General features: G+C 44.0%; 1 protein-coding gene across 3 annotated transcripts in view; it reads left to right on the top strand.

The window, feature by feature from the left end:
- The window catches only part of LOC141561024 (uncharacterized), a 117,887-nt gene extending 101,999 nt beyond the window's left edge, over nucleotides 1-15,888 (top strand). The window contains exon 4 of one of the 3 annotated variants that reach the window (XR_012487942.1): nucleotides 14,286-15,888. The gene's annotated coding sequence lies outside the window, so the exon portion shown is untranslated. Of the gene's footprint in view, nucleotides 1-2,036; nucleotides 3,879-14,285 lie in introns of those variants that run through there. The other 2 variants (XR_012487939.1, XR_012487943.1) reach the window with 2 other exon arrangements.
- The last annotated feature ends 8,177 nt before the right edge of the window (nucleotides 15,889-24,065 follow it).

The raw sequence follows: 24,065 nt of genomic DNA, 5'->3' as shown, positions 1-24,065 counted from the left end.
AATGCTAATTAGCCATCAGGCAATTAATTATTAATCATACTTTTGTTCACTGAGAAGACAAGGTTTTTCTTGGCAGGCCTTTCCCATTCTGGGTGGGTGAGTGCGGGCGTGTCTCCTTTGTGAGTGCCTGTGGTTGAGAGGAGAAACCCTTGTGAGCTCATGGGGAAACAGAGCAGGGCTTTAGAGAAACAGACGTGGGCTTGTGATCTCTCTGCCCCTGGCTCCCTGTGGTGGGATCTGCCCTGTGGTGGTTCTGTATCACCTCCCCTATGGCCCCCCTGTGACGGCGTCTGCCCTTTCCCAGAGCCCTCGTGACGGCATCTGTGCCTAAAGGTGCTCCCGGGACAGTGTCTGTGCTCCCGGGACAGTGTCTGTGCTCCCAGGACAGCGTCTGTGCTCCCGGGACATATATATGTCATTAGTGAGTGAAGGTATTGGGGAAAGTACTACTAGCAGCCCTGCCCGATGCCATATAGATTTTTTATTCCTGGATCACGAGGGAGGGATGCTCCTGGGGCAGGGACCGGGGGGATTGGGGTGGGCGGGCACTGTCAGAGGCAAGCCACTGGAAGTGATGTGGGCTTGAGGACACGATGGAGGGCCACCGTTCTAAAATGTCTGTTCCATGAGAAGCAGATATATATGCCTCCTTGGCGAACTATAAGAGGGCAGCAGAGACCTCATCTCCTTTTTAATCTCCTTCTGAATCTGAGACAGCAGGAACTTCATCCATCCATCCATCCAACAATCGCTTAAGAATTATATACTACTCACTAGGGGTATGGCGACAAAAATGAGGAGAATCCGAGCTGATGTCCTCCCAGGCTGACTTAAACAAAGCGTCGGTGGATGTGGACCGTCGCAGGGACAGGGAGTGCATTCATTTTGCTTCACTTTAGGAAGCAGGTCTTGGACCGATGTCGGGCAGTTACACGAAGGAGGAGTTCAGGAGCTTGTTGGAAAACAGGAGGTTTTGGAAAAAAATGAAAGATAATGAGTTTCTCATCACTGAAAATGTTCAAGCATCAGCGGGATGATGTCACTTCTCTCTTTGGAGATGAATGGCATTTTTTTAAATCATGGGTCCTTTGGAATTGTCTTAAATCATGGCCTTGACCAAGAGCCGCGCCATTCACAGTGGGTCACTATAGCACTGCTGCTGCTGTGTACACTCACGGCCCAGTTCAGCTGGCTTCGCTTCGGATCCATACGTGGTAACTGATTTTCAGTGCCAGGGAGCCGCCAGGGGCCCTTAGGGGCTGAGCCACTTTGCCAGGGTCACGCAGTCAGTTTGAGTGTGAGACGGCACATCTGAAACGGGCTTCAGCCTTAGCGGGGCCGCTCTAATGCACGCAGCAGAGGCGTAATACATTTTTGTGAAATGGAATGGGAGTAATCTTGGGGATGACTGGGAGCCGTTCAGGAGGGACATGTCTGGTCTTCGTGGCTCCCCGTGACAGTGTCCGTGGGACACAGCTGGTCCCGGGGGATATGTGTGGGAGACAGAAAGTTGGTAGGACAGAAATCCTATTCTCTCGCTGAATAGTGGGCTCTGCCCACCGTGACCTCGCAGGGGACCCTTGTCAAGTAGAATTAGGTGAAAACTCATGCTGGAGCCAGCTCTTGGAGAACTGCAAACTTCCCCAACTGACTTAGTAGTATGGGAATTACACTTCCTCTTCCAAGTTGTCACCCAAGAAGGTGGAATGATTATCTAACTGGGGGAAAGCAAGCGCTGATTTTGAGAGTGGGAGGATTGAGAAACCTCTGGCTGGGAGCTAATGGGAGGGCTGCGACCCTGCTGGCCCAGCAGCCGCGGGACCCGTGCAGGGGTGGGGGGCTCTCTGGGCCCAGATTGTTCCACTGGAAACCTCATGTGCCGCTGATGATTGGAGGCTTCAATAAAATGTGACAGAAAATTGCTTGCTTGATTAGAAAATAAGAAATGGTTATTGCTACAGTCACTCACACGGCTTCAACGCCTCCAACCTGCTAGTTTGCCAGGAAAATATATTGATTTTCTTTTCTGGTTTTAGAAAGTGCTGAACAAAGTTTCCAGCTGAATGGATCCCACAAAGGAGAGATGGAGCAGGGCCTGCTTAGCTCTTCCCGCCCCCTCCACCTCGATTGCATGTGAAGAATAAATCTCCCTACTTCCTCCTTGGGATAGGAAAAACCAGTTGGACCTGGGCGGCGTCAGAATTGGCTCCCTTGCCTTGGTGCGAAGCTCTGTGCCGTCTCCATCTTCTCCAGGCTCCAGGAAGTGTCCCACAGGTCCCCCTTTCCCCCCCTCCGGCATCTGGAAGACTCAGGGTATTGAGCAAACACTCGGCAGAGTCTCAGAATCAGAGCTGGAAGGGATGCTCAGAGGGCCCAGTTAACGTCCAGTGAGGTTCCCTTCTACAAGATCCCAAAGAAGTGGCCTTCCAGACTCTGTTTGGGTTCCTCTGGTGTTGGAGAACCTGGTCCTGTATCTCCAGACCAACTCTGGGGTAACTATCCCGGTATGGAGGAAGTCTGGCCTTTTATCCAGACTAAATTTGCTTTACCCCAGTTCTGCATCCAAACTGAGCAAGATCAATCCCTCGTCCACGTGACGGCCCTTGGGACACTGGAGACAGTGGTTGTGGGCCCTCCACCCCCACTCCAAGCCTTGCGTTCACCAGGCTTGCCGTAACTGGCTCATTTGATTGATACTCATAAACTTCAGCACAATAATGGATCATCCCCCTCTCCCTACTCCCACCTCACCCACTGTTACCATTCTGGAGCCCTTTTCTTGACACTCTCCAGTGGTCTTCCTGGGTCTGAATCTTGACCTTGGAGAGCTACCACGTGGCAACTCAGTGTCTTCCTCTGCAAAATGGGTATGGTATTACTTTCTTTTTTTTAGTTTAATTTTTTATTACAGTTTTTTATTTACAAGATATATGCATGGGTAATTTTTCAGCATTGACAATTGCAGAACGTGGTATTACTTTATGTCTTCCTCACTGGTTGCTGTGAGGAAAATCTAAATCAGAAGTGCAATGATGATGATGGGGATGGTGAGTCAGTGCAGCGGTAACAGGGAGAAGGTTTCTGTGACTGGCCCTATGGTGCACCAGGAAGATCCCCAAAGGAGGCCCTGACAGTTGCTCCAGATCAGAACAGGTGCCGGCTGGCAGCAGATATTTCCTAGATCCCTTATTTCAGGGTTTCTTAATGACCAGTGATCCTTCTAATCCTTTCTTCACCAAATGTTTTCAGTTCAGGGAATTGAGGGGTTTTCTGCCCTGGTGGAGAAAGAATCCTGGGCCTAAAGTCCGAGAATTGAGTCTGTACCCAGAGGCAGCTGGGCTGACAGCCCGACTTACTACCTGTGTGACTTTCAACAAATCACTTGGTCTCTCTGGGTTCCAGGTCAGTCATGTGAAAAATGGGGGTGCTGTACTGGCCGACCTTTGAGGTCTCTTTTTCTGCTAGATCTATGAACCCATGATCTCCATTTTAGACTGAAAGGGAATGAGGAAATTGAATTTGCTTTTGGGAAATATTCTTTATAGAATCTAACCCCTTGGTTCCTGGGCTGAGTGTTGCCATAGATACGTCAGACTCAAGAAATGGCAAATAGAGTCTCTCCCAGGTTCTCCAGTTTGGTGATATTTATTTGAATCTGGCCTTGGGGATTTGTTGGAGAGAGAAGCTGAGAGAGAGAGTTCCTCATCTTGCTTGTATACACCATGAAGTAGGAAGTATGGTGGACAGGGCGGAGTGGAGAAACTCACTGCTGGGTGTTTATTTCCCTCCGTGTCCCCTGGGCATTCTAGTGCTTATGGCAGAGAGAGAGAGAGAGAGAGAGAGAGAGAGAGAGAGAGAGAGAGAGAGAGAGAGAGAGAGAGAGACAGAGACAGAGAGAGAGACAGAGAGACAGAGACAGAGAGAGACAGAGACAGAGAGAGACAGAGAGACAGTGAGAGAGAGAGAGAGAGAGAGAGAGAGAGAGAGAGAGAGAGAGAGAGAGGAGACAGAGAGAGACAGAGAGACAGAGAGAGACAGAGAGACAGAGACAGAGACAGAGAGAGAGAAAGAGAAAAAGAGAGAGAGAAAGAGAAAAAGAGAGAGAGAAAGACAGAGAGACAGACAGAGAGAGAGAGAGACAGAGAGAAAGAGAAAGACAGAGACAGAGAGAGACAGAGACAGAGAGAGACAGAGAGAGAGAGAAAGAGAGAAAAAGAGAGAGAGAGAGAAAGAGAGAGAGAGAGAAAGAGAGAGACAGAGAGAAAGAGAAAGACAGAGACAGAGAGAGACAGAGAGAGAGAAAGAGAGAAAAAGAGAGAGAGAGAAAGAGAGAGAGACAGAGACAGAGACAGAGAGAGACAGAGAGACAGAGACAGAGAGACAGAGAGAAAGGAGAGAGAAAGAGAGAGACAGAGAGAGAGAGAGAGAGAGAGAGAGAGACAGAGAGACAGAGAGAGAAATATAGAGAAAAGACAGAAAAAAAGAGAAGACAGATGGAGACAGAGACACACAGAAGAGAGAAACATTCTGATTTATGCTGGTCTAGGGAGAGATTTGCAAGGATTTTGATCCATTTAAAGAGAAGGGAAACATCAATTCAGTTTTGTCATGAGCTGAGCCTTGGAAAGAGTGGAGCAGACTCTGATCCCTTTTTGGATTTCCCACACACGAGACATCTGTGTTATAATGACAGGAATCAGGGATAGGGACTGGACCTGGGATTTTCTTAGCTTAGAGAGCTTTCAGGTGGGGAGAATCCCTGTTCCAGTGCAGGTCAGCACTTCTCTGAAAATTCAAGCCCTAGTTCCCGGAGCCTTCCTAAATGACTCCCTCAGGGTCACCCAGACTCTATGCATCAGAGATGGGACTTGAAGCCAGGTCCTCCTGGATCTGAGGATGATTTTTTATCCACCAAATAGGCAATGCGAATATAAGGAGGAATGGGCCAATGAGATCTCAGTCCAAAGAAACATGGATGTTTGGGGAGTCCTACTATGTGAATATAGAAGTAGCTTTACAATACCCAGGACTCCCAGGACTAAGCCCTCAGTGGCCAGTATCATTCTTGTCTTTCCACAATATATGTATATGTCACGTGCCATATATGTAACATACATGTATATATACACATGTATGTATACACAAGTGTGCATATACATGTATTATATAAATGTATCTTATGCATTAAATACCAGATATCTCTAATCTCACATATGGTGTCCTAAGTTCTGACAAGGAGTATCTTCTAGAAAAGTGTCATTATCAAGCACATAATTTCCAAAACCTCAGGCTTCCCAGAGATTGTGTTTGCAACGTCATAGGGCGGCTTCCTTCCACATTAATCTTGCTGAAGCATCAGTGATTTTTTGCAGAGATTAAAACAAAAGCGCTCCCCTTGAGTCACTGGCAGATACCTCCAGAAAAGTGGAAGAAACTTCCTGTTATTTTTTGTGGGAGGGGGAGAAACTAAGGATTTATATAGGGTTTGCTATGTGTACCAGGCTGTGCAAAGAATTTTACAAATATTATCTCATTTCATCCTCCCAACAACTCTGTGAGAGTTAAATAACTTATCCCCATTTAACAGTTAAGGAAACTGAGGCAGACAGGTGAGGATAAATACTTTATCTTCATCTTTTAGATGAGGAAACTGAGGCACACAAGTGAAGATAAATGACTAGTCCCCATTTTACAGTTAAGGAAACTGAGGCAGATAGCAGTTAATTGACTTGTTCATGGTCACACACAAGCTAATGTTTAAGGCAAGATTTGAAATCAAGTCTGTCTGACTTCAGGTCCCAGAAGTCTGTCCACTGTAGACAGAGAGTAGAATTTCGATTCTCTCCCTCCCTACAAGGGAGAGAATTGAGACAAGTTGTATCATCAGCTCATGGGAAGACCATAAGGAACCTTACAAACCGATGTGCTTGACATTTTTGCAGACGGGGAAATGAAGGCTCAAACAGAGAAAGGTCAGTTGACAAGTACTTATTAAGCTCCTACAATATAGGAGGCTGTTCTAAGCACTGGCAATACAATGACAAAAATAAAACAGTCTTGCCTTCAAAGAGCTTATATTTTCTTGGGGAAAGATAACACTTGCATATTTAACAATAGAAGAATAAGGATTTAAAAATAATTTTATATTATATTGATTGAAAGTAGAATAAACCCTTTTTATTTTAAACTAAAATGATATCTGCTGGGAATTATTTGTATTTAAAATGAATTTATGCAGGGAAGAGAAATACTATATTAATTAATAATACTATAGTATTAGTACTATATTATTACTAAATATATTTCCTTATGCATTGATGCATTTGATCTATTAAGCATAAATGGAATATATCTATATATAACTAATAATAACTATTATTGCTGTTTAGTCATGTCTGACAGTTTGCCAATGAGAATCAGACTTGATTGTGGGTGTCTGTGTTGGTGAGTGTTATCCGTGCTCTGGTCCCCATACCTGTTTCACCATCTGTAAAGGTTGATATGTGCAATTCAAGTGGGCTTTAGGTCAAAAAGGATTTGTGACGGCCCCTTCTCCTGCTAGGTGAGAGAGGTGATTTTGCTGTTGATCAGTCATGACTAACTCTTCATGAGCCCATTTGGGGTTTTCTTGGTAGAGCTACTAGAGTGGTTTGCCATTTTCTTCTCCAGATCTTTTTACAGATGAGAAAACTGAGGCAAGCAGGAGAAGTGACTTGCCCAGGGTCACCCAACAAGGAAGTATCTGAAGCCAGATTCAAATTCAGGAAGATGTCTTCCCGATTCCAAGCCCAGTGCTCTATCCTCTGTGCTACCTAGCTTCCCCACACTGAGCTTACAATCCACTAAAACACCTACATCTTTTTCAAACAAACTATTTCTAACCTTATTTCCCCCATCTTGTTTTTGAGAAGTTGATTTCTTGAACCCAAGTTAAGCATTTAAATTTATACCTAATTAATCAAGATCTTTTTATCTTTTTTTGATAGTATTTAATTTTTTCAAATACAACCTTCACCTTTGCAATACCTTATGTTTCAAATTTTCTCCCTCTTTTTCTCCCTTACTCCTCCCCGAGACATCAAGCTACCCAATATAGGTTAAATAAGTGCAATTTTTCTAAAGATATTTCCATATGCATCGTGCTGCATAAGAAAAATCAGATCAAAAGCAAAAAAAAAATGAGAAAGAAAAAACAAACATGACAATAAAAGGTGAAAATATTAGACTTTATCAAGATCTTTTGGAATCCTGACTTTTATCCACTGTGCCAGAAGAAACTGAACCTGAGAGAGGAGATATGAGTCAGGAACTCAAAGGATTAGGTTAGGAGGACAGGCTGAATTTTTTAAAAAATGAAATTTAATAGGGATGAAACTTAGGTGGTCTGACTGACAGATCAAAACTCTTTCTCCTGAATCACATTCAATTTTTATTAAAAAGAAACTTTTATTGATGTCTTTTACTTTAACATCACCACAATTTTCTCAAGTATTCCTGACCTTCTCCCTCTCAGGGAGCCACATAACAAATTGCATTTTTAAGACAAAGAGAAAGTAAAAGAAGTGGAGAAAAATAACATAACTGATCAATACATTGAAAAAAATCTGGAAATATGTGCCATGTACAGCCCAGGAATAACGTTCAATATAATTCAATTTTTGACAAGATTTTATTAAATGTTTACTATGTAAGGCACATCAGGAATCCAAACAAAAAAAGTTCCTGCCCTTGGGAGCTTACTAGGTGTTGTTTACACATATCTGGAAGTATTGTGCTGCAGTGGAAGGAGTGGTGATCTCGTTTGGATTTCCCACAAGCAAAAGAAACGTATTGAAAGAACTTGGGGTCTGAGTTCATATCCCAGCTCTACTATTACTTAATATTTGTGTGACCTTTCTGCATCTCATTTGTAAAATGAAGGGTTCGATCTGATCACTTCTAAGATCATTTATAATCATAGATCTAATTTTATCCTAAAGAAATAGAAAATAATTTTGCCAGAGAGGGGGTGGAAGAGAATCAAAAAGGGATCTGTGTGATAGTACTTTTCAGAATCTTGAAAGGGCTTGGGAACACCAAGACACTAGAAAATGCAATTCAGACTCAGCCTGGACATAAGGCAAGGAAGTGGGAGATGGAACATCGTGTATGAGAACAGTAAGACATGTGGTCAGTCTTGGCAGGTGGTGAAGGTTCTTAGAAGCCAAACAGAAGAGTTTGTGTTTTATCCTAGAGATAATAGGGAGCCAACGCATCTCCTTGAGCAGGAGAATATCATAGTCAAATAGATGTGTGCTGCTCTTCATCATCTTTTTCTTCATCATCATCTCTTCCTTTTCCTCTTCCTTCTTCATCTTCATCAGCATCTCCTCTTCCTCCTCCCTCCCTCCTCCTCCTCCTTCCTCCGTATTCCCAGGATTTACCTCAGAGCCCGACACAAGAAAGCCCTTAATGCTTGTTGTTTCAAAAGCGATGTCAGACTGGGGATGAGTTTGAGCCTCTCCTACTTGCTTGAAATTTCTCTGCCTTCCCTCAGTGCTCCTTTTCCATCTCCTGTGCTTGACATGTGGAAAGCCTCTGTGCCTCTGGCTTTCCGCCCTCCATCCCCGCCCTGGAGATGGCAGGGGTCCAATCCTTTAGCACTTTCAGGGTGGGCTGGTCTGGAGCATGAGTCTGAACCTGAGAGAGACAGAGCCAAGAGCCTGGAGTCATGATTTTGCTTCTGTCACTCACCATCTGCATGACCTAGGGCAGCCTCTCAAGGTCTTCCTGTAGCTCCTAGAGCAGAGGAGATCTGAGATGTGCTCAATTCCTTTCTCTGAAGAGGAAAAAGAGGGCCCAACCCATCAGGCTGCTGCTGGGGGGAGCGAGGGAGAGGGCCCCCACGTCCCCAGGTCTCTCCCCTGCAAGGCAGACTCACGGAGCTGTGGCCTCAAGGCCCTCTCCATCTCTAGTCAGCCTGGAGTTTTCAGCTGCTCTTCTCCAGTGGATAGAGTTCCAGCTCTGAAGCCAAGAAGACATCTTCCTGAGTCTCAGAGACGTACTAGTTGTGTGGCCCTAAGCAAGTCACTTAACCCCCAGCTGCCTCAGTTTCCTCATTTGTAAAATAATCCGGAGAAGGAAATGGCAGACCATTTCAGTGTCTCGGCCAAGAAAACTCCGAGTCGGGGCACAAATAGTCGGACATGAATGAACCACAACAACTACAACAACAACCTTCTCCTGTCCCTGAGGGGAGAAAACTGACCGTCCAGGCTCAGTGTCCCTTACCAAGAGTCCAGGATGGACAAAGGGGCAAAGGTGCCCCAGGTCAGCTGACTCAAGCTTAATGTGGCCACGTCGCCAACACCGGCCGCGAAGGAGGCGTCCCTGCCCCACCTTCCCCAAACCTTCATCTCCCAATGCCTGGGCGGCAGGTTCTGTCCCTCAGCCCTTTCCCTACCCCAGTCCATCCGCCACTCGTCCGCCAAGATAAGATGGTCTTTGGAATGTGCCCCTGACCTTGTCAGTCCCCCCTCTCCTCAGTAATAAATTGTCTTTACTCTGATGAGAGATAGGAAAGGGGGAACCCCATTTCTCATCACAAGATCCCATGAGGCGCAGTGTCCCCTGTAAATGAATTTACAGGCCCGAAAACCCAGATTGATAAATAAAAGGTTTATTGTAGGAATTTGAAAGTAAAGCTCAGCGAGAACGACGCCAGCGCCAGAGGCGGCCGCTGGGCGGGCAGGGACCCCTACGTGGCCGGAAGGATACCATGTGTTGGGGGAAGGGCTCCTGCAAAGAGAGAGCTCCAGCTCGGCTCTTTTATACCTAAAAGGGGCTTGTGGGCGTGCCCCAAGTTCTGGCGGGCTCAGATCCGGTGGGGGCTGGGGAAAGCCCGGATATCATTGGAATTCAAAAGGATGCTTTTGACCAGGATTTGTGAATCAAAGGTCAGCCATGGGGGTTGGGGAATCAGAAAGGAATCCTAAAGGGACCTCAACCCCTATCACCTCCAAGGTCAAATACAAATGCGCTGTTGGGCTTTCACATCCCTTCTTATTGGGCCTTTCTGAAATGTTCAGCCTTTCCTCGCCTCCATGTGCCCATGAGCCAGCCACTGGAGCTGACTTGAGATTTTTTAAAAAAAATTTATTAAAGTTTTTTATTTTCAAAACATGCATGGGTAATTTTTCAACATTGACCTTGCAAAACCTTGTTTTTTTCTTTCCTTCTCCCATCTCCTCCCCTAGCTGGCAGGTAGTGCAATACATGCTAAATATGCTAAAATATATGTTAAATCCAATATATGAGTAAATATTTATAGTTATCTTGCCTTATAAGAAAAATCAGCTCAAGAAGGAAAAAAAATCGAGAAAGAAACAAAATGAAAGTAAACAAGAACAGAAAGAGTGAAAATGCTGTGTCGTGGTCCACACTCAGTTCCCATAGTCCTCTCTGGGTGCGGATGGCTCACAAGATCATTGGAACTGGTCTGAATCATTGAGATTCCTTTCCCAAGATAACCCCTAACCCCTTCCCCTGCCAGGCTGGCTCCCGTGTCTTCCAGTCTCTGCATTCTCCAGCTTCTTTCAAGACTCAACTGAAATTTCACCAACAGGAGTCTTCAAATTAGAACATAAGCTCCTTGAGGGCAGGAACATGGTGTTTTTTTTTCTTTTTTCTTTTTTTTTTTGTTTGTTTGTTTTTCTATCTGCAGCTCTTAGCACAGTGCCTGGTACACAGTAAGCACTTAATATATGCTTACTAGTTGACATCACTCGTTATTGGTCACAGGATGTCTAGAACTCAATGAGAGGCGTCCAAGGTCTTAGAGGGCTGTCCTGCCATTTCCTCAATATTGGGAAGTCTGTCTGCTCCCTTTGTCTCCCCTCTTCTTAATAAGGAGGTCAAATGGAGGGTGTGTGTGTGTGTGTGTGTGTGTATGAGAGAGACAGAGACAGAGACAGAGAGAGACAGACAGAGAGACAGAGAGATAGAGAGAGACAGAGACAGAGACAGACAGAGACAGACAGAGACAGACAGAGACAGAGACAGACAGAGAGATACCATTAGCATAGTCCTATGGTCACAGCCTGGATTTGAACCTGGAGGACCTGGTTCTGACATTTACTAGCTGGACATGAGCACATCCCCTCAGCTTCTCTGGGTCTCAGTTTCCTCATCTACACAATGGGGAGATCAAGCCACCTGGCCTCTGAGGTGCCCCGGGCAGTGGCCCATTTCCACCCCACCCTCCTTACCCTCCCTGCCCCCTCAATCTGGGTTCTTCCCCAGGGACCCTGCGTTCTCAGAGCTGACTTTCCACCTTATCTTGCCCCAAACCCACCTCCACGAGAATCCCCGAGCTTGCCTGGGTGCCCCCGCCCTGTTTTGTTTGCCATTTCCCTCGGTAGACTCGAAGCCCCCTTCAGCCAGGGGCTGCTAGTTCTAGCTCTTTGACAGTAGCTATTCAACCTTAAATCCACAGTCTTTTGGCTGACCCGGCTGCAGATCCTCTCTGAAGGAACAGACTGGTTCTGGGCCCCCCCCCCCCATTAACATGCCTGCAGTCTCTGAGCCCCCCAGGTCAGGCCCAAGGGCTGTCGGAGCCGGGCCGAGGCCTCTCCCCGCCCCCACCCTTTGTTCCTGGCCGGTTTCCAGTCCGCCTCTGGGGAGGCTGACGTCATCCTCGTGTTCCTTTCCTCCGATCTGGGCCAGAGAAGCCTCCCGGGCGCTGCTGAATCAGGGCTGCTCCCAGTGCCCCTTGGCCTTGTGGGGTCAGGCTGAGAGTTCTTCGGTCCGGCCCCTGGGCCCCTGGGGCTCTCCCTCCTCTGGGCCAGCGGGAAATCCGGGCACTCTCCGGCTCATGGAAGGCAGATGCCTGGGCTGGGGACAATGGGGGGGGGGGGCTTAGGAGGGGAGGGTCCCTTCTGGCTTCTACAACTTGGCTGGGACGCCAATCATTCACGTTTTAAAAACAGCTGCTTTTTGTGGCCTCCTTCGGCTCCGTGCCCCGTGCTAGTCCAGGGCACTGAGGAGTGGGGTCCGCTCTCGGGCTGCCACGGCTCTCAGACAATCCCAGAAGTGAGTCCTGGCCATGCTCCATACACTTCAGTATTTCCCTGCTTGTGCTCCAGTCGTTTCTATCGTGTCAGGCCCCATTTGGCGATTTCTTGGCAGAGGCAGAGCGGTTTGCCTCTCCCTGACAGATGAGGAAACTGAGGCAGTCAGAGTTAAGCGAGGGGTCCAAGGCACGCAGCTGGATCTGAATTTAGGAAGGTGAGCCTTCTTGAATTCAGACCGTTCCTCCTAGCTGTCCTCCGTACCTCCCCAATCCCTTCAAGGTCACAGACAAAACCTTGGTTTGATGTTTAAAACCTTTCCCAACCGGCTCCTTCTCACCTTTCCCGGCTCCTTACGCTTTCCTCCCCCTGCAAGTTCGGGGTTCTGCCCCACACCCTCTTGCTGCTCCTCCTCCCAGCTTCCTCCAAGCTGTTCCCCACATCCAAAGGCTGTTCCTGGTCCCCTCCCTGGCCTGCCCCTCCCCTTTGCACCGTTAGTACCTTGTTCCCTCAGAGCTGTCCACCTGTCCCTCCCATTGGACTGTGAGCTCCTTGTCTTTTTTGTAGTCATCCCCTCCACCATTCCCCAGTGCCTGGAACACAGTCAGCATGTAATAAATGCTTGTTCCTGGGGGATCCTCAACAGCAGCCCAGCAGAAGTGGAACCCCAGAAGTGACTCATGGCTCCCCCTCCCCAGGTGGAACTCTTCTATTCCAAGAGAATGCAGTGGGCCAGGGATACTCCCCTGTACCCATTGCACACAGGGTCAGCGTCTCCTGGCAACACCCTTGCCTTTGACTAGTGAGTTCTGTCTCTCACCTCCTCCCCATCCAAAGCATCATTTTATTCCAACAGTGTCTCAGCAGGGTTGGTCCTTCTCTCTGATGGAAAGATTGATTCCCGGGGGATCCCAAACCCTGGAGAGGGAGGAGACCACAGGGCCTGGTTAATGCACAAACTTCATTAGCCCCCCGACTCAACCAATTAAATGCTAGACTAATTTAGCTCACCTCTCCTTCTACTACTGGCGCTTCTCAGGGGAGCCTGGGGAGGCAGATTCTGGGGACGTCAGAGTTGGAAGGGGCTGCCTTACAGCTGGCCCAGCTTAGTCTCCTTTGACAGAATGGGGGAAAACTTGAGCCTGGAATGGGAAAATGGGTGCTTTATAGACAGTCTTTTTTGATATCTATCGTCTACCTTGACCCTTTCTTTTTGATAGACGTGGAATAAAAAGTCAGATCCAGAGAAAGACCACAAAGCCATTAACGGCAGAGCTGGGATTCTTTCCGTTATTTAGTCCATGGGTTTCTACCCTTTGGGATGCCCTGGGCCTCTTTGACATTCTGATAAAGGCCCCTAAAAATAAGGCATAAAAAAGACACAAAAAAGGCATTAAAAACAACAAACAAACATGGAATTACAAAGGAAGCCAATTATGTTGAGAGATACTGATGAATGAAGTTGAAAGGATAAAAAAGTTTAAACATTTAATTAAATTTTAAAAAATATTAAATTAAAAATATTTTTTAAAATTTAAAATATTGTGTTAATAGACCACAGTTAAGAACGTCATTCTATAGAGGAGGGAATTGAGACCTAGAGAGAGGAAGCGACTTTCTCAAGTTTATATAACCAGATATTGGCAGATCTGGAACCTCAGAGATCATTTATTTAGCTCAATGTTTCTGAGACTTTTTGGTCTTAAGACCTCTTTACCCTCTTCAAAATTTTTGAGGACCTTACTCTGGAGATCTTTTGTTTATATGGGTTATATTTGTTGATTATTACATCTCAGAAATGGAAATGGATGCATTTAAAAAATCGAATGTATTTAAAATGATAATAAACCCAATTACATATGAACAACTTTAACACTGTTAAATTTAAAAGAATTCTATTTTTTAAAGCAAAAAAAAATTAGTGAGAAGAATGGCATTGTTTTGCATATTTTTGCAAATCTCTTTAATGACTGGTTTAGTAGAAGAAGCCAGTTGGATTCTCGTCTCTGCTTCTGCACTCAATCTGTTGCAATATGTTGTTTTGGTTGAAGTATATGAAGAAAATCTCTGGCTTCACATAAATATGTAGCTGGAGAAGGGAAAGTATTTTAATAGGTGAGGAGTACTTTAGTATTATTATGAAAAATGCTTTCAAAGGGTTTGGTGGCCTGTTGGGGTTCCATGAGCCACACATGGAAAACAGTTGATTTCCCATCTAACTCCTTTATTTTGTTCTAGGAACAGTCCGACCCAGAAGATCACACAGCTGAGTGGTGGATCTGAACTGAGATTCCAGCCTCTTAATTCCTTAATTCCCAATCTGGGGGGAGCGAATCACTCTGAGTTTCTCTCCCTGAGTCTTCTTATAGCATTTAAAAAGTATTTCCGAAGCCCTGACCTCCCATCTCTAGCTTACCTTTATAGTAATTGCTCAGAACAAAGGAAATGTTTTCATATCCCCCCCCCCCTCTATTTCCTGATCTCAGCTGCCCATCTTGCTTTAATGAAATGAGATGGGGGAAAGTTCTATTAATCTGCTTTTTTCCATCTTGGATAAAAGCTCTTATTGAAGGGCCAGAGGATGTCCAAAGTTGGTATATTTTGTTCTTTTTTGAATCCCCTGCAATTAGCATATAGTTCAGCATGTAGTAAATGTTCAGTAAATGCTTATTTAATTATTCATTTATTTGTTTATTTATTTATTAATTTATATTTAAATAAATTTAAATTGATTGGTGACAGAACTGACCACCTGTCTAATGACTTGGCTTTTTTCTCCCTCCTCCTTCCTGTTTTCAGGACAGGTGGTAGGGAGGAAAAAGCCATTCCTGAGTCTTGAATCTGGAATCTCTCAGAAATCAGGAAGGTCATCCCTAAAGATTTGGCACTTGGGGCAGATTTTAGTTGAACTGAGGAGAGAGGATGATTTGGTGGAGGGGGAAGCTCTAAAGTTTACTTTACTAAAAAACCTTTACTGACTCTTGGAGATTTCAGGGGCTCTGTGGATGTCATTGATAATATTTTTATAACTGTATTTTTGACAAAATCAGTTTCCTTTAATATTATTATTCTATAAGATATAATCAGCAGGCTGATTTCAGAAAGGCCTGGTGAGACTTACATAAATAGATGCTAAGTGAAGTGAACAGAACTAGGAAAACATGGTACACAGCAACAACAAGACTATGTGATGATCAACTCTGATGGACTCTTTTCAACAATGAGGTGATTCAGGCTAATTCCTTTTTTTTAAATTTTATTTTTAAATTTTTTTGACATTATATATGCATGAGTAATTTTTTTTTATAACATTATCCCTTGTATTCATTTTTCCAAATTATCCCCTCCCTCCCTCCCTCTACTCCCTCCCCTAGATGACAGGCAATCTCATACATTTTACATGTGTTACAATATAACCTAGATACAATATATGTGTGTAAATACCATTTTCTTGTTGCACATTAATTATTAGATTAGGCTAATTCCAATAGACTTGTGATGGAGAGAGCCATCTATACCCAGGACTATGGGACTGAACGTGGATCACAACACAGAATTTTCACCTTTTTTTTTGTTTGTTTTGTTTTTTTTTTTCTTTTCTCATTTTTTTCTTTCTAATCTGACTTTTCTTGTGCAGCGTGATAAAAATTATGTATAGAAGAATCACACATGTTTAACATATATTGGATTACTTGCTGTCTAGGGGAGGGTGTAGGGGAAAGGGAGGGAAAAATTTGAACTACAAGGTTTTTCAAGGGTGAATGTTGAAAACTATCTTTGCATGTATTTTGAAAAGTAAAAAGCTATTATTAAAAAATAAATTTAAAAAAATGACAAAAAAGCGGTTGGCTTCCTTTGAAATCCTATGTATTTTATGATGATTTTGAGACACAAATGGAAATAATTAAAGTATTTTGTTAAAGTTAGCTTTTAATATCAAACCATAGGAAGCAGCTTTGAAGTGATGGAGACAGTTGTACAGTGAGGTCATTTTAGGTTCAAATCCAGCCTCAGACATCTATAGGCCGAGTGTACCTAGGAAAGTAACTTAATCTCTCTTTGCTACAAGGCAACTCTTCTATTTGCTGTTTGGGTTATAACCTGCAAAAGTAAAGAAAGTCTTTTCACTGAGGTTTCTCTTTATTAAATTAGCTACCCATCTTGCTTTAATGAAATAAGGTGGGGGGAAGTTCTATTAATTTGCTTTTTTCCATCTCGGACAAAGCTTTTATTGTAGTGTGTCAAACTCAGATAAAAATGGGGGTCACTAAACTATCAATAAAGATTCCTGTAGATACTACAAAAACCACACATTAACAATTATTCTATTGTATTTTTATTAATATTTCTCAATTACATTTTAATCTAATTCCCCCCTCATTAAGGCAAATGAGAAACTTGGGTTCAGAAAGATTGTGACTTAATCAGTGCTGACAATTTCTACTTAAATATGGCAATGTGATTAAATGGACATTGGCCCACTTGATTTGATAATTCTCCTAGCATTTATCTGGTGCTTTCTATGTGTCCAGCACGGGGGATACAGAGACAAAGTGCCAACAGGCTTTGCTCTGGAGGAGTGTACATTCTCTAAGGAGACCAGGACATGCTCGTTTTACCCACTCAGGGCATCCAGCTAGGATGACATTTGAACCTGAATTTTCTGGCTCCAAGTCCAGTCATTCAAAAGTCATTGCTTTTTTTCTGGTAAAGGCAACCTCAGGACGTCAGAGCTGGCAGGGACTCCGGGCTAGGGGTTCTTAACCATTTTAATATTATGGGTCCTATTGGCAGTCTGGCAAAGCTCCGACCCCTTCTGAGAGTCATGTTTTTAAATGCACAAAATACATTAGATTACAAAGGGAATCAATTATATTTAAATGTAGTTATTACAATCTCTCAAAAGAACAAACAAATCCAATAAGCTCACAGACTCCCAATGTACTCCCAAAACCTTCATTTTTACTGATGAAGAAACTGAAATTGGATGCACTGAAGGTTCTACAACCTATAAGTAGTGATAGCCCCAAGACCAAGATTTTGGACACTGGGATCCAGGATTCTTTACAGGGCATCCTGTGGCCTCCTCTCCCATCCTTTCCACAAATGTACTGTTCCATCATCACCACTCCCCTTGCTCCTTCCTCAGAAGGACTTGTCTGTCATCATAAGCTCAGGTCCCCATCCTAATCCTCTGGTGGAAAGACAGAGAAATTAGTGTTTGTTTCCAGGGCTGAATGCTCCCCCTTGTTCTTCCATCCTGGGGCTCAGCCGTGGTGGACAAAGCCAGCCTTGTCTTGGGGAGCCATTGTTTGGTGGGACTATACAAGTTGGGAGGATTGTATTGTGGCCAGACATTAAAGCCACTACCTTGTGGCCTTAGGCTCAGACCTGGTTCAAGTTCCCCTCTGACATTGGCCGTGTAACCTTGGACAACCTAATCTCTCCATATTCTAGACCACAAATTAATGAAGAAAGTGCTGACCTACAAAAGCCTAATGGGTGCTCCTTATGGCAGCAAATCCCCAAATATTAATTAAGCACCTACTATGTGCTAGGCAATAGCTAAGTATTAGGGGGGAAAAAGGCAAAACAAAAATGAAATAAATGAACAAAAATACCCATCAGTCCCTGCTTTCAGAAACAGCTTAAGTAGGGAACCAATGATATAACAAGACACAGGAGAAGTTGGGTGTAGTCTCAGAGGGAAGTCACTAAAATTAAGGAGGATGGGAAAGGGCTTCTTGTAGAAGGGCATTTAGCTGGGATTTGCAAGGAACCAAGGGAAGCAAGAAGAAGGGGATGGATGAAGAGGGAGAGAATTCCAGGCTAGGGGACAGTTAGAATGCTCAGAGTTGGGAGATGGAGGATCTTGAGTAAACAGAAGCCAGTATCACTGATTTGCAGACTGTGAAGGAGAATAACGTATAAGAATGGAAGGGAAGAAAAGGACTTCATGTTTATGGTTTTAAAAACTAAACAGAAGATTTATATTTGATTCTGGGGTTATAGATTTATCCATCTATCTCTATCTTTTCATTTATTTACTTTAAAGCACTTAATAAATGCTTATTGACTGACTGAGACAGCAATGCAATTTAAAAACATATTTTACAGTATTCTATTTTCCAAGTACATATAAAGATGATTTTCCACATTCATTTTTATAAAACTTTGTGTTTCTCTTTCCCTCTCTTGACATCCTCTATCCAAGACAGAAGCTGATTTGATATAGGTTAAACATGTGTAAACCTTTTAAACATATTTGTCATATTGTCAAAAAAAAAAAAAAAAAACAGAACAAAAGGAAAAAAAACACCATGAGAAAGAAAAAAGTAAGCAAACAAATACTATGCTTTGATCCACATTCAGTGGAACTTTATCTGAATGTGGATGGCATTTTCCATTCAAATTCTATTGGAATTATCTTGGATCACCTCATTGCTAAGAAGAGTCAAATCCATCAGAGTTGAACATCAAATAATCTTTCTGTTATTGTGTACAATGTTCTCATGGTTCTTCTCACTTTACTCAGAATCAATTTATGTAAACCTTTCCAGGCTCTTCTGAAATAATTTCTTATAGAACAATAATATTACATTACATCCACATACTATAACTTATTCAGCCATTCCCCAACTGAGGGGCATCTACTCAATTTCCATAACAAAAAGGGCTGCTACACACATTTTTGTACATGTGAGTTTGTCTTTGGGATACAAACTCAGTAGTGATTCTTCTGGATCAAAGGGTATGCACAGTTTGGTAGCCCTTTGGCCATACTTTCCTGGTATTTATTAAATAGGAGGGTGACAAAGCCAGATGAGCTTTAGGAAGATCAATTTGACATCTTAATCGAAAATAGCCTGGAGTAGGGAGCAACTTGGGGCAGGCAGACTAACCAGCAGCTATTGCTTTAGTCCAGATATAAGGTGGGGATTGGCAATTATCAGAGGACAATGGGGGAAACACATATGAGAAATATTACAAGAATAGAAACAGTGGAACTTATCAATTGATGGAATATTGTGGGAGGTCAGGGAGGGACAGTCAGCAGTTGAGTATGACAGTCAGATTGCCATCATGGGCATCTGGGAGAATGATGAAACTCTTGACAGTAGTAGGAAAGTTAGGAAGAGAGGTTTGGAGAGAAAGATGATGAGTTCAATTTTAATTGTCTACGGGACATTCAGTTTGAGAAGTCTGATAGACAATTGGAAATATGAGACTTGAGGTCAGCAGACATTATGGCTGTATCAGTAGATAGGAGAGACATCTGCATCCAGATGTTCATTGAATCCATTTGAGGTGATCAGATCACTAAGTGAAATAGTATAGATGATGAAGAGCAAAGGGCCTTGGGATACATCCACCTTTATTTTTTTATTGTACTATTTATTTAGTTTTAATACACATTGCTTTATGAATTGGGAGAGGAAAAATGAGAGTAAAAGGGAAAAACCACAGAAGGGAGTTTAAAAAAAACAGAAAAAAGAAGTGAACATAATATGTGTTGTATATCTACTTTTAGACAAGAATGAAGATCTGGCAAAAGAGATTGAGAAGAATTGATCAATTGATGTCCCTAAAACCTGGAGAGGAGAACTTCAAGGAGAACAGTGTAGCTGACAGCATTAAGGCAGAGGAGAGGCCTAGAAGGATAAGGATGGGAAAAACCTATTAGATCCAGGGATTAAGTGATCATTATTAATTTTGGAGAAAGCCATTTCAGTTGAATGATGAGGCTGGAATTTAGAGTGCGGGGAGTTAAGAAGAATGAGAGAAAAAGAAATAGAGGCAGTGATTGTAGACAGTTTTCTCAAGGATTTGAGCCACAAAAAGCAGGAGACATTTGATGCATCCATTCCCATTACCCTCCTATAAATTGTAGGAGGTGGAGAAGCATTGGGGACACAGAGATTGAAGATTAGTTAAAGAGTGGGGAAGCCAGGGGTGACTACCTACCAGAGGAGATGGAATGGATGGGGATCACTTTTGAATGCAAAGGGTTTACCTTGGCAAGGAGAGGGGTCACTTCATTATATGATGCAGGAAAGAAGGAGGAGAGTGTGGAAGAGTGAGTGATATGGGATGAAGGAGCTTTTGGTGAATAGCCTCCAATTTTTTCAGTGAAATATGAGGTGAGATTATTAAATGGGAGAAAAAAAAGGTATGGTGGGGTTTGAGAAAGAATCAAAAGATAAAAAGGAAGTGTTTTGTTGAGAAGGAGAAGGAAATAATTGGGAAGGTGTAGAAAGATTGCCTTGCTGCGGTGAGGGCCCAGTTGAGATTAAGCAACATAAACCTGCACTGGATCCAGTCAGCTTAGTTTCATGGTGCTCTGGAGCCCCCATCAACAGCCCATATGTAGAAGTGATGGTAGTGGATTGAGACTTAAGAGGACAAGATATTTGATAGCTCAAGAAACTTGAGAAGAAGATATTGTAGAATTGACTTTGGTTTAGCCAGGGGTCAAGATGGGGGAAAGACAAGTATACCACTAGTGCAGGGGGATGCCTGGAAAGAACTGAAGGGATGAGGTCTGGGAGGTTGAGATGTGGATGAAGAACAGGGTTTGAAGTTACAAGGCAGAGGGAGAGGTGGAAGGACAAGAAGGTGATTAGATAAGGGAATTTCAGAGTGCATGGACATGAATGTGGACCACTTGTGGGTAATGGCAAGACCAAGGGCAGGGCTATTTCTGGGTGTGTCTATAGTGGGTTGGAGGAGTATCAATGGACCCTCTCTCCTTATTTTTTCCATTTGCTTATGCATTTACTTACATAATACTTGTGGTATTGTTTCATCTATAAGTAGAATATTAACTCCTTGAGGGTAGGGAATATTTCACTTTTGGTTTAGGGCTCACCACAGTCTTGACATATAGTTGGGTGAATGAATGAGCAAATGGGCATCTTGTTCCCAAGAGACCTTGGGCCTGATGAAGGTCTCACTCCGCTGCTCAGGCTCAGGCCCTCCATCAGCTTCTAAAGCAGGGGAGGATATTATTAATTACCCTGTCTAATGAACCCATTTGGCTCTGGGCCCAGCTTCCCAAACAGTGCCCACATGGGCAGGCGGCGGCTGCTGCTGCTCTGATGTAATGATGTTTATGTGGAAAGTTAATTTTTGTTTTCATAAATTGATTTGAGGCTTCTGGAAGCTGTTTGGAGATAATTAACTTTGCCCGAATAGATGTTGGGAGGGTGTGAGATGGCCTGGGCCTGGGACAGGGGACCTTCTTCTCAGGTCCTGGGGCAGGTTGCTCTGAACCCATTTCAGGAACTGCTCCTTTTCCCAATTTATTCATTCACTCATTCATCTATTGACTCATTCAATCACTTAGTCATTTGTTCATTTATACATTCAACCAGCGGCTGTGACTGAAACTGCCTTGAAGATGGCTTGTACCTGAGAGCTCATCTAAAGAGCTTGCCCTTCCTTCCGGTCTATGCTGTCCCTGTCTCTTCCTCCTGGAAAAAACAGTCATGGATTGACAGAATCATGGATTTAGGTCTGTAAGGGACCTCAAAGAACATTTTGGCCAAATGTCATTTGATAAAAAATTACTCAGTCTTTCCACTTTACAGATGAGGAAGCTGAGACTCACTTAGATGACTTGCCCATAGTCATGTAGCTTGTGTGTGAGGTGGCCCCTTTTGCTGATTCCAGGCTCTCTCCATTGGGTTTCTGCTCTGGGCTTCCAGATCAAAGCTCTACAAATTATCCCTTTGTTTACAAAGGAGAGGAGAAGTACTTTTTTTTCCATTCTCAGCCTCTGATCCATGAGTAGCTAATGACGGCTTGCAGAAGAAAACCTGGCAAAGTTGTGTGTTTTTGTCCTGGGGTCCCCGGATGGCATATTTCTGGCCCCTTCTGCTTTTCTTCCAAGCTCACGTCAGAGATGGATATTTCTGAAGCTGGTCTGTCAGGGTCCGAGTGACTGGGAGCATGGAGGAGCTTCCCGCAGATGCAAGTGGTTGAGGTAGATAAGTGCTCCCACTTGGGCTAAGAAGAGGGATGCTGAGGGAGGACATTCTGAGCCTGGGCTAGGGTAATCTCAAGCCCAAGAGCTCCTCAGTTCAAGAATTAGGGCTAAGGGCCTGTTTGATTGCTTTCTGTTTCTGTTTAAAAAAAAAAAGTCCTGTTTCTTGAGCCAGAAGATCTCAGTTCAAACGTCACTTCTGAGTCTTGCTATCTGTATGAAGTTAAACCTCCCTGGGGAATTGGCTCAGGGTCCCTTCCAGCTCTACATTTATAACCTTATTATCTGTTCATGGAATCTTGTGAGTCCTTAGTGTTTTATGGATTTATGCAGCAGCTGGAAAGGTTGTCCCATACCTGTCACAAAGGTTATATTGCGTGCCCATGCAGAATCACCCACATTTGGGGAAAATTAGACATAAGCTCTGCCATGAGTATATTTAAAGATTATTTGGAGGGATTCAAGTAGGGATAATGAGAACCAAAGAGAGAACATGACCCTCTTTTTGTTCATTTTTTGGATCAGTCCCTTAGGCCTGGGTCTGGCCTATGTGAACCCAGTGGGTGAAGGGAGGCCCTGTGCTAGGGACTGATTACAGCAGGGACCGATTACAGGTCAATCTAAAGTAATTTTGCAGGGACAGCAATTGGGGGAAACAGGAAAGGTCACTGGAGCTGAGCCTAAAAGGAAGCCTGGGGTTTCTGAGAGACAAACTCTGGCCCTGTCACTTACAAACCATGTGCCCTTGGCAAAGTCAATGAATCCCTTCAATCTTTTCTTTCTTTGTAAAATCAGGGGAGTGGATGGTTTTTAAGGTCTTTTCTAGCTCTAATCTATGATTCTGAGAATTGTCCTAGACAATCTTCTAGACAGAATCAAGCATAAAGTATTTTGTATGTGGGACTAAGTGGCACTTGTAATATAATAACAGTACTCTGTGTACTTAATGGATCTGTGATCTCATTAATGTGTCCTTTCCTCCCTCTTTCTTTCCTGCCTTTCTCCCACCCCCTCTTCCTTCTCCCATCTTTCCTCCCTCCTCCTCCCTCCCTCCTTCTTCATTTCCTTCCTTCCTTCCTCTCTCTTCCTTCCTTCCTCTCTCTTCCTTCCTTCCTTTCTCTTCCTTCCCTTCAGCTTCCTTCCTTCCTTCCTTCCTTCCTTCCTTCCTTCCTTCCTCCCTCTCTCCCTCCCTCCCTCCCTCCCTCCCTCCCTCCCTCCCTCCCTCCTTCCTTCCTTCCTTCCTTCCTTCCTTCCTTCCTTCCTTCCTTCCTTCCTTCCTTCCTTCCTTCCTTCCTTCCTTCCTTCCTTCCTTCCTTCCTTCCTTCCTTCCTTCCTTCCTTCCTTCCTTCCTTCCTCCCTCCCTTCCTTCCCTCCCTCCCTCCCTCCCTCCCTCCCTCCCTCCCTCCCTCCCTCCCTTCTTCCTTCCCTCCTTCCTTCCTTCCTTCCTTCCCTCCTTCCTTCCTTCCTTCCTTCCTTCCTTCCTTCCTTCCTTCCTTCCTTCCTTCCTTCCTTCCTTCCTTCCTTCCTTCCTTCCTTCCTTCCTTCCTTCCTTCCTTCCTTCCTTCCTTCTTTTCCTCCTAGAATACTAATTTCAAGAGTGGATCAGGGCCAAAACTAGGAATTCTGGTGTCTGTGGTGAATTTAGTTGTGTTGGCACAGAGGGGCAGGAAGAGTTATGGGAAAAAATATGCTGGCTACTTCTTGGAAGGAAATAGCAGAAGAGGAACTAAAACAAATAGACTACCTTTGTTAGGTAAAGCCACCCTGGGACCTCAGGGGAGGATGTGGAGAGGAAAAGAGGAGGCAGAGGACATGGAAAAAGCAAAGTACCCAGAGAAAATTTGCTCCAGTCTAGTGTTTTTTTTTCTCCTAGGCATTTCCAGGAGGGGGTGGGTAGAGTTGGAGAAAGCGAAGTGATAAGTGGGGTTGGTGATGTCTTGGAGTTCCTGGCTCTGAATACGAGGGTGGATGAAGGAAGGAAAAGCACTTACATGGATGCTGATACCCTGAGACAATTTCCTAATCGCCTAGCC

This window comes from Sminthopsis crassicaudata, chromosome 1, assembly GCF_048593235.1.
Source record: "Sminthopsis crassicaudata isolate SCR6 chromosome 1, ASM4859323v1, whole genome shotgun sequence".
NCBI lineage: Eukaryota > Metazoa > Chordata > Mammalia > Dasyuromorphia > Dasyuridae > Sminthopsis > Sminthopsis crassicaudata.
The sequence above is the reverse complement of the archived record's forward strand: the minus strand, read 5'-3'. Positions and strand labels throughout refer to the sequence as shown.